This window comes from Phaseolus vulgaris, chromosome 8, assembly GCF_000499845.2.
Source record: "Phaseolus vulgaris cultivar G19833 chromosome 8, P. vulgaris v2.0, whole genome shotgun sequence".
Classification (NCBI taxonomy): Eukaryota; Viridiplantae; Streptophyta; class Magnoliopsida; order Fabales; family Fabaceae; genus Phaseolus; species Phaseolus vulgaris.
The window spans coordinates 52,724,328-52,736,976 of record NC_023752.2 but is presented as its reverse complement, the minus strand read 5'-3'; positions in this window follow the sequence as shown (position 1 = coordinate 52,736,976).

Genomic DNA, 12,649 nt, shown 5'->3' with positions numbered 1-12,649 from the left:
AATACATTATGCACATCAAGTTGACAGGTGAAGCTCTTGGCAACCCAACGAGCTTTATATCGTTCAATGGTCCATCAGAATTATACTTGATTTTATATACCTAGTGACAACCGATTGGTTTATGCCCTGGTGGAAGAGAAACCATTTGCCATGTGTTGTTGCGTTCTAGAGATTGAAGTTCAACAGACATGGCTTGGTGTCAAAGTGGATCATAGTCAGCTTTCTCGAAGGAAGATAGTTCTTTTTGTGCTGTTAAAAGGGCTAAAAAGGCACGATGATGAGGAGAAAAACGAAAAACAGACGAATGAGAAGAAAGGGGATACCATGTACCTTTACGAGAACTTGATTGCATCGAAGAATGATTAATGTGAAAAAGACATGTCGTAGTCTTTTTTCCATGCAGGAGGTTGAATATGACAAGTGGAATGACCAAGAGGAGGTTCATCGAGGGTCAAAATTGGTGACGGATTTGAGGGTTTTGACGTTGCGGAAGGTGAGGAAGAAGACGAAGTAGGCAATGGAGAATGAGATGAGGATGGTATGGTTGTTTCTGAGGATGAGGATTCTAGAATAGCGACATCAGAGGAAGGTTAGGTGATTCGGGATTGTGATCAAGTAAGGGAAGCGTGGAATTGAGAGAAAAATCAAGAGAGGATATCAGTTGAATCGATGTATCGAAGGAAATGTTGTGAGGTGGAGGAAAATATGGTGATGAAGTTTGAAGAAACTGAAAAGATTTTGGAATGAAAAGGGAAAATGTTTTATTGAAAATATACGTCATGGCTGATGGATATTCTTTGGTTTGTAAATAAATTTTTTTATACCCTTTTGGCCATGTGGATCCTCCATGAAGACACAAATAGATGCACGAGGGTCAAATTTTTGTTTAGGATGAACATTGATCGCGTAAGATTCACAACGAAAGACCCGTAAATGTGCAAGAGAAGAAGGACGGTTATATAAGACCTCAAATGGAGATTTGTTGGATAACAATGGTGTTGGAATTCGGCTTATAAGGTAAATTGTAGTTAAGACACATTCCCCCCAGTATTCAAGTGGGACATTTGATTGAAACATGAGAGAACGAGCAACATTCAAAATGTATTGATGTTTTCGTTCAACAACTCCATTTTGTTGTGGAGTGTGAATGCAAGAATTTTGGAGCTCAATTCCTTTATTTTGAAGAAAACTACAAAGAGGAATAAATTTTGTGTCATTATCCACTCTTATCGTTTGAACATTTGTTTAAAATTGAGTTTTAACGAATTGTATGAAATTAGTCAATAAAAATTGTGTCTCTGATTTATTATGCATAAGAAAAATCCATGTGCAACGAGAAAAATCGTCAACAATTGTAAGAAAGTAACGCAAACCAATGTGTGTAAGAATTTTATGAGGACCCCATACATCACAATGTAAAAGTGAAAAAAAGGAAATTTTGTGCTTATTGAGCTTTTGGGAAAAGGCAGGCGTGTCTACTTAGCCTTTGGACAAATTGTACAATTATTTTCGGGTTCTTTAGGATGATAGGGAGTAAATGTGACATTAATTTAAAACGAGAAAAAAAGGAATGACCCAGGCGTAAATGGCATAAGTCGGACGGTTGAGAGACATGTAAAATCACTGATTTATTCTTTGATGGATGCATGTAGTATAGACCACTACACTATCTACACAAGTCAATCATCTTCCCTGAAACCAAGTACTGCAAAATACAAAATTCAGGAAAGAATAGAATGCAACAATTTAGGTCTTTTGTGAGTTTGTTGACTAAAATCATGTTCAAGTTAAAAGATGGGACACATAGGACATTTTTAAGTGTGAGTTTGGGATTAAAAATACCGATGCAAGTGTGTGTGACTTGTCCCGTAGCACCATTCGGTAAATTGACACTTGTAATATTGGAAGATTTAGGTTCAGTTAAAAAAGACATGTGGGAAACAATGTAATTTGTGGCGTCGGTATCCAAAATCCAAGAACTTGCACTACTAGAATTAACAGACACAAGAGTTTGTGGAATCAAACCTGCGACATTTGTGTATGCGTCAACATTACTAAAATTATTTTGATTTAATGCATTGATTGCTTGAGCCAATTTTTGAATATGCTCCGCAATGAATCCTTGTACTGCATTAGAAGAAGTTGAATCAGATACTTCCTAGGATTTTGTCATGTTTGTTGTGGGTTGATAGTTGATGCCATTTGATTTGATAGGAACCAAGACATGGCCTGGATAATTTGAATGATGAATATAGAATGGGTGTGAGGGATCAGTGGTTTTGATATCTATTCCAGAATCCTTTGAATCGTCCGCCATGACAATATGGGTGTTTTTAGAAAGTATGAAAATTTTGATAATCAAGAGCACCAAGATCGTGCTCTAATACCACATAAAGAATAAAGAGATTGGTTTCAAATGGGATAAATTCTAATTGAAGGAGTGTAGTATATATATATATATATATATATATATATATATATATATATATATAAACAAAATGGTAAACAAGAATATAAAACCTAATTATGTCTATTCAATCAACTAATTATGTCACCTAATAACTAATTATTTCATATGATAACTCATATATAATATAATTTCCTTAATAACTAATTAAGTTATATAATGATTAATAATATTATATGATAACTAATATATTTCTTAATATACACTTTGGTTGCATTCAATAATTAATTAATATTGAATTGTAGTGTAATAAACAATCGAAGGGTATGAGTCTGACTACTATGTTATGCAATGGATTACTATCATTCATTATAACACTTTACATTAAAAAAAGGTTGAGAGCAGATAATGATATTTAAATTGTTTATAATAAACTATGTATACTTTAAACATTAATTTCAACTTATTTTTGTATTATAGTATTTTATGAATGTGAACTACTAAATTCGACTTCATTAGACTACGTGAGGAATGCTTGGATCACCTATTTTATTAGGTTCTATAACACTTTAGAATAGATGATGAATAATATAAGTTTAGTTTATATCTTCTTAATTGTTATGCTTTTGATGTATAAGAACTTAGCTAAATAGATAAAAATAGATAGGAATATATATTGGTGGATATGTATATGATCAATCTCATCCAATGTAATAGTTTGTAAATTAAAACCAACAATAATCCTAATAAATTTTAAAAAATAATATCAAGGCTTATATTTATTTTTTCAAACTCAATTATAAAATATACGCATTACCTCCTTTGTGTGTATTTAAATATAAAGAAAGAATTTACAAGATCATACAATCATCCAATCTAACACATCAAACCTTTATCACTATGAACTTAGAAATTATTAAAGTGGGAAACACCTTATCCATTATGTCATACTCCTACTAAAACGAGACTATTGTCAATTAGTTTATATATATAAAAGTTATAATTTTTATTAACTATTAGATTATTTAATTACTTTATTAATCTGTTACTTATGGTTAAAATAAAATTTTGTCTTACAAGATATATGTATAAAAAATTATATCAACTAAATTATTTTATTTATATTAAAATATATATAATTTGATTATATTATTATTATTTCATTATAATTAATATAATTTCACCTAATAATCAATATTATATAAAATTATAAGAAAATAATCAAACGGTAAAATTATAATAAAGTAATCAAACCGTAAAAACAATTTTGGTAGAAAAAAACAAATATAATATAATATAATATATATATATAGGTGTGTGTACATTAAAAAAGAATACTTGATGAAGAAGGAGAGAAAAAGGAAAGTTAAATAAGATAAATCATGTAAAAGAAATGTGTGTGAAGCTGAAAATGGATGAGGGAGATCCCATAACATTTGTAACAATGCTCTTATTCCAAATATATACTATTTTGGGATTTATAGGGAATTTTATTGCAAATAATATATGTGCATTAGTTTCACATTAATTATCAATTTGTGTTTAGTTTCAATTTCAACCTTTACTCTAAACTAATAATTTGAAATTATTCTAAATTCATGTGTAAAAATTTATGTGAAATTATTTCAATAAGTAAGTAGTTTCAGTCTTAGAAACAGTGTACCTTTTATTGGGGATCTCAAGTCCCTTTTATAGACTACTTTTAGGTTTAACAAATTTATCTCATGAGAACCTTATCTCAAGTGAAAGCATGTTTAATGGGAGGATAGTCTGTTACAATGCGCACAATCTTAGCGCGACAACTACACAAAATCTTATCTCCTTGGAGTGCATAAATCTGAACATAATGGCCACCAAGGTACCAACTCATGTACCAGCATTAGGGGTCCAATCTGTCCATTGTAGGCGTACAAGCATCTACGTACCATGCATGCAACTTATTCCCCAAAACCCTAGCGCTCTTGAACTTAGGCGTTATAGAGAATGTTTTACTTATACTAGACCCGAATGTGTTAAACACACCCTTAGGCCCATTAACACTCTTCGCTGACCTGACCAGGCCTTGTACGTATTAAGTATATGAATGAAAGTTAATGCACACATACCTGGAGCCCACTCATGTGGTCCATCAACTCGACCCGACGATCGAGCTGACCTGTTTAACACAGGCACCGATGTCCGATCATCGAGCGTTAAGCTCAGCGTTTTGGTCCAGTACAATACTTAATCATAATAATTTAAAAGGTTATTACGTAAATAATTTATAACGGGTTATGTGTGTCATGTTCTTTTTAATATATGTATGCAAATTATGTCTTTTGATGAATACGAGAGATCCAAGTATTGACATATTCATTTTGAAAAAGAAGAGAAATATAAAAAAATGTAGTGGGTAACAGTAGTTAAAAAATAATATAATAAATTTAAAAAGTTCGGCCTAAACTTATTAAGTTTAATTTAATATATTTTATAATAAGTATTTTATTACGTTGTATTGATTTTTAAAAGAGAAGAGGTATAAAAGAGAAAACATAATGTATATCAACAATTAAAAATTAATATAATAAATTTCAAAGTTATAACAACGAGCCTTTTCTAAAAACCAACTTCGTATATATTTATATATATATATATATATATATATATTTATATATATATATATATATATATTTATATATATATATATATATATTTATATATATATATATATAACAAAAATTTAAAATTAGAAAGTACTATTGTTGTAACTTTAGCTATAAAATAAATGAGTAAAAAGTTAAAAAAAATATATAAAAAAGGTATAAAGTTTATATGCTAGTATAGATAAATATTTTTGGTTAAACTTTTATTAATACTGTGGTAAAAAAAACAAATATGTTATTTTTTATCCAAAAAATATAATTGCAATTTTTTATCTTCAAAAAAGTTTACCTTTATCATCCCCGCAAATCTAACTATTTATTTTGTTATAAACTCAACAAATAATATGTAAAAAATATTTAGTATTTCAAATGCACAATAAATATAATTTTTATAAAAGATAGTCAAATATAGATTTGTCCTCTTTTTTTATTATTGTTGTTTGACATGTACGAATACTTACTCAAATCATCACACAGACAACATGTACAATGATAAGTTATTAAATAAATTTTCAATATGAAAAAATTATATAAAAGGAAATATTTTAATTAGAAATTTGCAAATTATTCTCGAGCGGAGTTAGAATCAAGAAAACGACTGTCTTCCTTCTCAGTCGGTCAGCCTACCTTTTCTCTCTTCCACTCGAACGATCTCCACACCCTCCTCTCGCTTCTCTACTCCTCGTCTCCGTGAATTCCAAGTTTGAATGGTACTTGTAAAAGGCACTTCAATGTTCAAGTAAGACTTCAGTATTCGACACTCGATGTTATTAGTACTGAATGATGATGTACCTGATTCTTAGAATCTATGCCTATTTATATGATTATCATGGGTCTTTCGAAAGCTCTACTGATCATCCTATCATACGTCCTGCAAGTTCTGGTTTTAGAAAGAATTTTAATAATTGGATTATCAAATCTTACCACGATAGTGTGATTATGAAAATAAGGCCTCACTTGTCTTGTTGTTAGGACCAGGGCAAATACAACCTTTTCAATCATCTGGTACCTTGTCTCGGCTGTGTGCAACGTCTGGCTGCAAAGTAAACAAGGCGCTCCTCCTTGTCGACGTCTTGCACCGAAACCGTGTTGACTACTTGTTTTGAGACCAATAGGTAAATGATGATGGGCTGATCAAGCCTCGACTTTTGAATTACTGTTGGTGAGGATATGAATGTTTTTATCTGCTGGAAGATGTCTTCACACTTTTTGTCCAAGTTGAACTTGGCCACCTTCCGAAGGAGTTGTACCATAGGTCGAGTTCGTTCGACCAACCGAAGGACGAATCTCGACAGGGTTGTGAGGCAGCCGATAAGTTGTTGCACCTCCTTTATGTTCTGAGGGCTTCTCATCTCGGTTATGGCTCGACATTTGTCCGAGTTAGCTTCGATTCCCCGGTGGGTTAGCATGAAACCCAAGAATTTTCCTCCCTTGACATCAAACGCGCACTTCTCTGGATTAAGCCTCATGCTTGTTCTCCTCAACGTTTTGAATACTTTTTCTAAGTATTTGACGTATTGGTCGCACGAGTCCGACTTTATGGCTATGTCGTCCACGTAGACCTCGACGTTTCGACTGATCATCCCTCTGAAAATTTTGTCCATTAGCCTTTGGTAGGTTGCCCTAACACTTTTCAAATAGAACAACATGACCTCGTAGTAGTAGTTTGGCCCACTCGTCATAAAGGCAGTTTTTTTCCTTATCCCTCGAATGCATACTTATCTGGTTATAGACAAAATATGCATCTAGGAAGTTGGGGATTTTGTGATCGGTTACACCGTCCACCATTTGGTCGATACTGGGTAGAGGGTACGAGTCTTTCAGGCACGCCTTGTTGAGGTTAATGTAGTCGACACACATCTTCCACTTGTAGTTGGCCTTCGTCACCATTGCTACATTGGTTAACCAAGTAGTATAATGGGCTTCTCATATGAAGTTAGCCGATAGGAGCTTATCGACCTTTTCCTTTCCTGCCAACCTTTTCTCTTCTCCAAGCTTGCGCTTCTTCTGAGCTATCGGCTGAGCCTCCTTGTAAATTGACAACTTATGGGTTATGGGGCATACTCCCGACATATCATATGTCATCCATGCAAAAAGGTTTGCATGCTTCTTTAATGCCCGGTGAACCATCTCGGCCTTGACGTAGGTTCTCCCCGGCTTCGAGCCTAGGCTCGATTGTTCGGGGTTCTAGATCAATCAAAATAACTGTATGCTCTCTACATTCTGGCCTAGCCTCTCTATGAGGGGATTTTCGCCCACGTGAGAGCTTTTTCCGGGGAACGATCTTTCTCTGCCGGTGAGGGTCTTGTCGTAGAGGTTCCACTTTCAGACTTGTTGCATAACATTCTCGTGCAACCTTTTGGTCCACATGCATTGTGAGAATGACTCCTGAAATCGAAGGGAACTTCATGGTTAGATGGGGAATAAACACGATCGCCCCGAATCGATTGATAGACGGTTGTCCTAGTAGAATGTTGTAGGAGGTGTTGACATCTATCACTAGATATCGGATTTTGATGGTTTTGCTCATCTTCCCTTCACCGAATGTGGTGTAGAGCTTAATATAGCCCCGAGTTCCCACTTTTTCTCCTGAGAAACCAACGACCTGGTTATCGTACGGTTTCATCTCTTCCACGGGGATCCTCATCTTCTTAAATGTTTTTTAGTACAAGATGTTTACTAAACTCCCTTGATCCACCAATGTCTTCATGATGAAAAAGTTGTCAATGTCGACCGTTATGACCATGGGATTGTCTTGCAAGGGGTCGACGCCTTTGAAATCTTTGTCTGTGAAGGTGATGGGGGCATCCTCGATCGGAACATGATGTTATTTACTTGTTGTATTGCCCTTAAGTGCTTCTTCCTCATCGAGTTGGAGCTACCGCCTCCTGCAAAGCCCTCAACAATAGTGTTGATGACCTCTCGGACACCTCTACTTCCACCTCCATCCTTTCTCGACCGACGCTCTAGTTAGCGATCATCTTCGTTGGATCGACGAAGTTTGTAATCCCTCCATCCAGTTGCTTCCTCTCCTTTTGGGGGTAGAACACTTCGTATTCTTGTTCCCCCTTGAATGTATTGACGAGATGCCTGACTTGGATCAACTCTTTGATCTTGTCCTTCAGTACCTGGCCTTCCTCGGTCGTATGCCCAATGTTTCAATGGTACCAGCACTTACGCGACCAATCGGCATTATCCGAACTCATAGCCCTTCTCGGTCCAGGGATGAGATGGGAACCTAAGGCCTCATCTAAGATTCTTCCCCTATCAGCATTCAGAGGGGTATATCTCACAAATCGGGGTCCTCGAGTTTCTCTATGCTTATCTCCTCTTATCGATAGCAGGTCGGCTCGGTCGCTCTTTCTCCTTCTTCTTCTCTTTATCGCTGCTAGCTTTGGCTCTTGCCTCACTTTTATATTCTATCATCTCTTCGAGCTGCATGTACTTAGTTGCTCTTTGTCTGAGCTCATCTAGATTCGCTCGGTTTCTTGCAAAGACTATCGACAAATGGTCCTGGTCGGAGGGTTGTGACCATGAGATGGATGGCCACGTCCGAACTCAGATTCTGAATGTTTAAGGTCACCTTGCTGAACCTCTCCATGAACAGCCTGAGTGACTCATCTTTCTCCTATCGAATGTTGACCACGGTTATGGAAGATAGGTGATGCGGTCGACTGGTGGCAAACTGTGTCCTGAATTTGGATACCAAGGTCTCGAAGCAGTCAATGGAATTCGGGGGATGCCTCATAAACCAACTTAAAGTTCGTCCCTTTAGCGAAGTTGGGGACACTCGACACAGGACTGCGTTGTCCGAGGTATACAAACTTGTGTGAGTAGTGTATAGATCCATGTGCTCATCAGGGTTGGTCGTCCTGTCATATCAGTCTATGTTTAGGCCTTTCCACATGAGTGGCAGTTGTGCTCCCATCACGTAGCCAGTGAATGGGTGTCTTATGGGTATGTCCAAGGTGCCGGACGTGGGGAATGACTTGTTCAAATAGGACTCACCCTCAGGTTCCTGGGTATGAGTGGGTTTCGACTCCTCGATAGACCTAGTGCCGGTAGGAATCGTAAGGGACTTCCTCGCAAGATTGCTCCGCCAGATGGACCTCCCTCTGCTAACTTTCTCTTCATCTCTTCATTTTCCCTCTGGAGAGCAATAATCTTCTTCTCATTCTTCTTCTTCATCTCAACAATCTCTCTTTACAGAGACATTAACAACGCCATTTGCTCAGCATCCAACATCCTCTCGTTCACCGTGCTTCTAGTTGACACCATTTAATTCCTTCTTCTTTCAAATTCTCTCGTCCCCACAGTGAGCGCCAATTATTCTCGAACGGGGTTGGAACCAAAAGAACGATTGCCTTCATTCTCGGTCAGTCGATCTACCTTTCCTTTCTTCCATTCGAACAATCTCTTTATCCTCCTCTCGCTTATCTACTCTTTGTCTCTGTGAACTCCGAGTTCGGATGGTACCTGCAAAAGGCACTCTGACGCTCAAATAAAACTTCAGTGTTCAGCACTCGGTGCTATTGGTAATGAATGATGACGTACCTAATTCTTGGAATATGTGCCTATTTATATAATTAACATGGGCCCTTTGTTATTGGGTCAGATTAGGGTTTTGGATCATGATTAAGAGTGTATTATTTGGTGCTTAATCACTGATGTGAGTTGATTTTAGGATTGCTTATTTTTATGGGTTTCACTTTGTTTATGAATTTTTGTTTAAGCAGAATAAGGTGAGAAACCAAAAGAACATTCCCACTAAACACAAACTTAACTAAGTGGTTAAGTAACTGTGAAGGTTCACTTCCAGATGGCAAAGAGAAAATACAATTATATGTTGATTTAGATGATGATAGGCGGAAATGAAAAGAACAATGACATAGAGAATGGAGAAAAGTGGTGCAAGGAAAAAGGAAGGAAAAAGGTGAAGAGATGAAGAAAACTTATGAAAATTAGAGGTTGTCACGCCACTTGGAGGATGAGATATTCCAAGATGAGTGGTGTAGAGTCGCGACTTGAAGTGTAGAGCACTCAAGATAAGATACAAGGATAATAGGAGACTCAACTTACAAAACACTCTGACAAAGTTTTTTTTCTATTCAAAATTCAATGTTTAATACATGCGGCAATGAACTTTATTTATAGGATAGAGTGTCTTGAAGAACAAGATAGAAGGGTAGGGGGGTCATTTGTGAGAAACCTTCTAGAAAGTAGGTCAAAGATGTTGGGTCTATTAGTGTCTAAGTTCAAGAGGGGAGGGGTGAATTGAGCTTATAAAATTTTCGCAAGAACACACAATTTTTCAGTAATCCAGAGGCAAAAAGAACATATTGTTTTTACATGAAACAGATTGATTCTTCAGAGCAGTCTTGACACAATTTGAATTTGTTCAATGTAAAATTGTGATCAACAGAGAATTATAACAGAATCAGATCAGCTTAATATTGTGAGGATGAAGGATACAGCTATGCTTAGAAATCAAACAAAATTACTCAACACAAGGTTTTAAGAGGAATGATCCTTTCTCAGATTTTAATGAATGGACAGTTTGTTCACAAATCACTTAAACCATTATATACAACAGCCTTGTTTATGATCAGAGAACTTTAACAAACCAGGAAGAACAGTTTTCACTTAAACCCAGAATTAACAGATTCAATTTCAAAAGAACAGATTTAGTTCTTGACAGAATTAAGCAAAAACCAGAAATGAGTGCAGGGATGAGAAGACAAGGCACACAAGTTTTTATACTGGTTCACTCATACAGAGCTACATCCAGTCTCACCTTACCCCAAGGTGGAATTCACTAAAAAACAGTACCAATCACTTACAAACACTGCAGTTCTTGAACACTACAAGAACAACACACACAATGCTGAAAAAAAACTCTATTTCAGCACACCTTGCACTCCAAGAAACCCTATCAAGGAGTGACTAACACTTACACCTTTACAAAACAGAATAAAGGAAAGATTACACCTGAAAAGAAGATGCAAGAACTCAAAACCAGTAGTTCAATTTGCTGCAGAACTGCACCAACACCTTCACCAAGATCAAAGGTTTCCTAGAACAAGCACACTTGAAAATCTCTTTGGAAAACCTTTCAAAAAATCTTTCAATCCTTCTTCTCACATGGAAATTGTTTGATCTCTGTCAAAAGCGTAATTGCTCAGCACACTCTCATGTGAGATAGACTTTTCTTTATATAGAAAACAGTTTCTAACTTATTTTCAAAAAACAGTTGAAAAGCAGTTATGAAAACAACAGATTCATTTTTGAACTTAACAGATTTATTTTGTGAAAACCGCCAACTCAGCTAACAGAAATAACTGTCTGAGTTGTACCTTTGGTGCCCTAACTAACTTGTGAAATACCTTTCAACTGATCAAAGGGCAAACCGATTCTTTCACAGTGAAACAGATTAAATAAAGACAAGTAGGCCAGCTCAGCTTTAACTGAAATAACGAACTAAGCTTTGTCTGTGGTCTCTAACAGAACTTTTTAGAAAAACCTTTTAACAGAGAAGAAATAAACAGATTCTTTCTCCATAAAACAGATTTATTTGTGTACTGATTTAAAACTTTTAAAAACATTGGAAAAAGCTTTTCAAAACCCATTTAACCACATCATGTGCTTGATCTAGACTTGGTTAGGCATCTAGGATAGGTTATACAGCAAAAGGCAATCATACACAATTACAAGCCTAATTACAAATGAATCTAAAAACCTATTACAATCTTCAAAGCACTCAAGCCATTTTCTTCATCAAACACACATAAAGCCTTGGTAGGGAAGAAGCTTCCTCCAGCTTCAACAAAAGAAACCCTAAACCTAGGTGCACATGTCATGAAAGGTGGACTTGGCACAAGTCCAAATTACTAAGCACACCCTACTTTAGCTTATTCTTCTATTTGGACCCCCAAAGTGAGCCCAATTTATTTACATAAACTTGTCTTTTAAAAATACTAGAAGAAAGAACATCTGATGCTCTGTCCTATGTCCAGTTCTTCTTTTGCTGAGGTCATTCTGAAGTTCGGTGGGACCTTGTTGTGGATGTTGAGATGACTTACTTAATTGTGAAGTATTTGTTGTGTCCTTGGGGTTATCTCCTTGTCTAGTTGGGTTGCATCAATCACTAATTAGTTTTGTTAATCCTTTGTTTGGATATAATGGTTTAAGTTGTGTCGATTGGCTTTGATCGGGTGTTAGGCCTCAGTGTCCTACGGTCCCTACCGGTACACAAACAATTCAATTCCACCAAACATAAACATATAAAAATCACATAAATCACACATTGATATATACATCAAAGGACATTCAATAAATAAAATATCAATTGATATTTTCCGAAATACTCATATTAAGTATGTTCTACTAGATACTAACATATAATCCAATCTAATAATTGGATTAACAGGAAAATCCAAGAGTAATGGACAAGGGTAAATTTATTACAACTCAAGTCACATGTCTACAAATGTTACAGTGTGCAAACATTATTCTCTTAGCTTCTTACTGCCTAATATTTTAGTTTATGTGACTTAGATTATTTGTAAATCAAGATTTACTTAATACACAACTCAAAAAATGA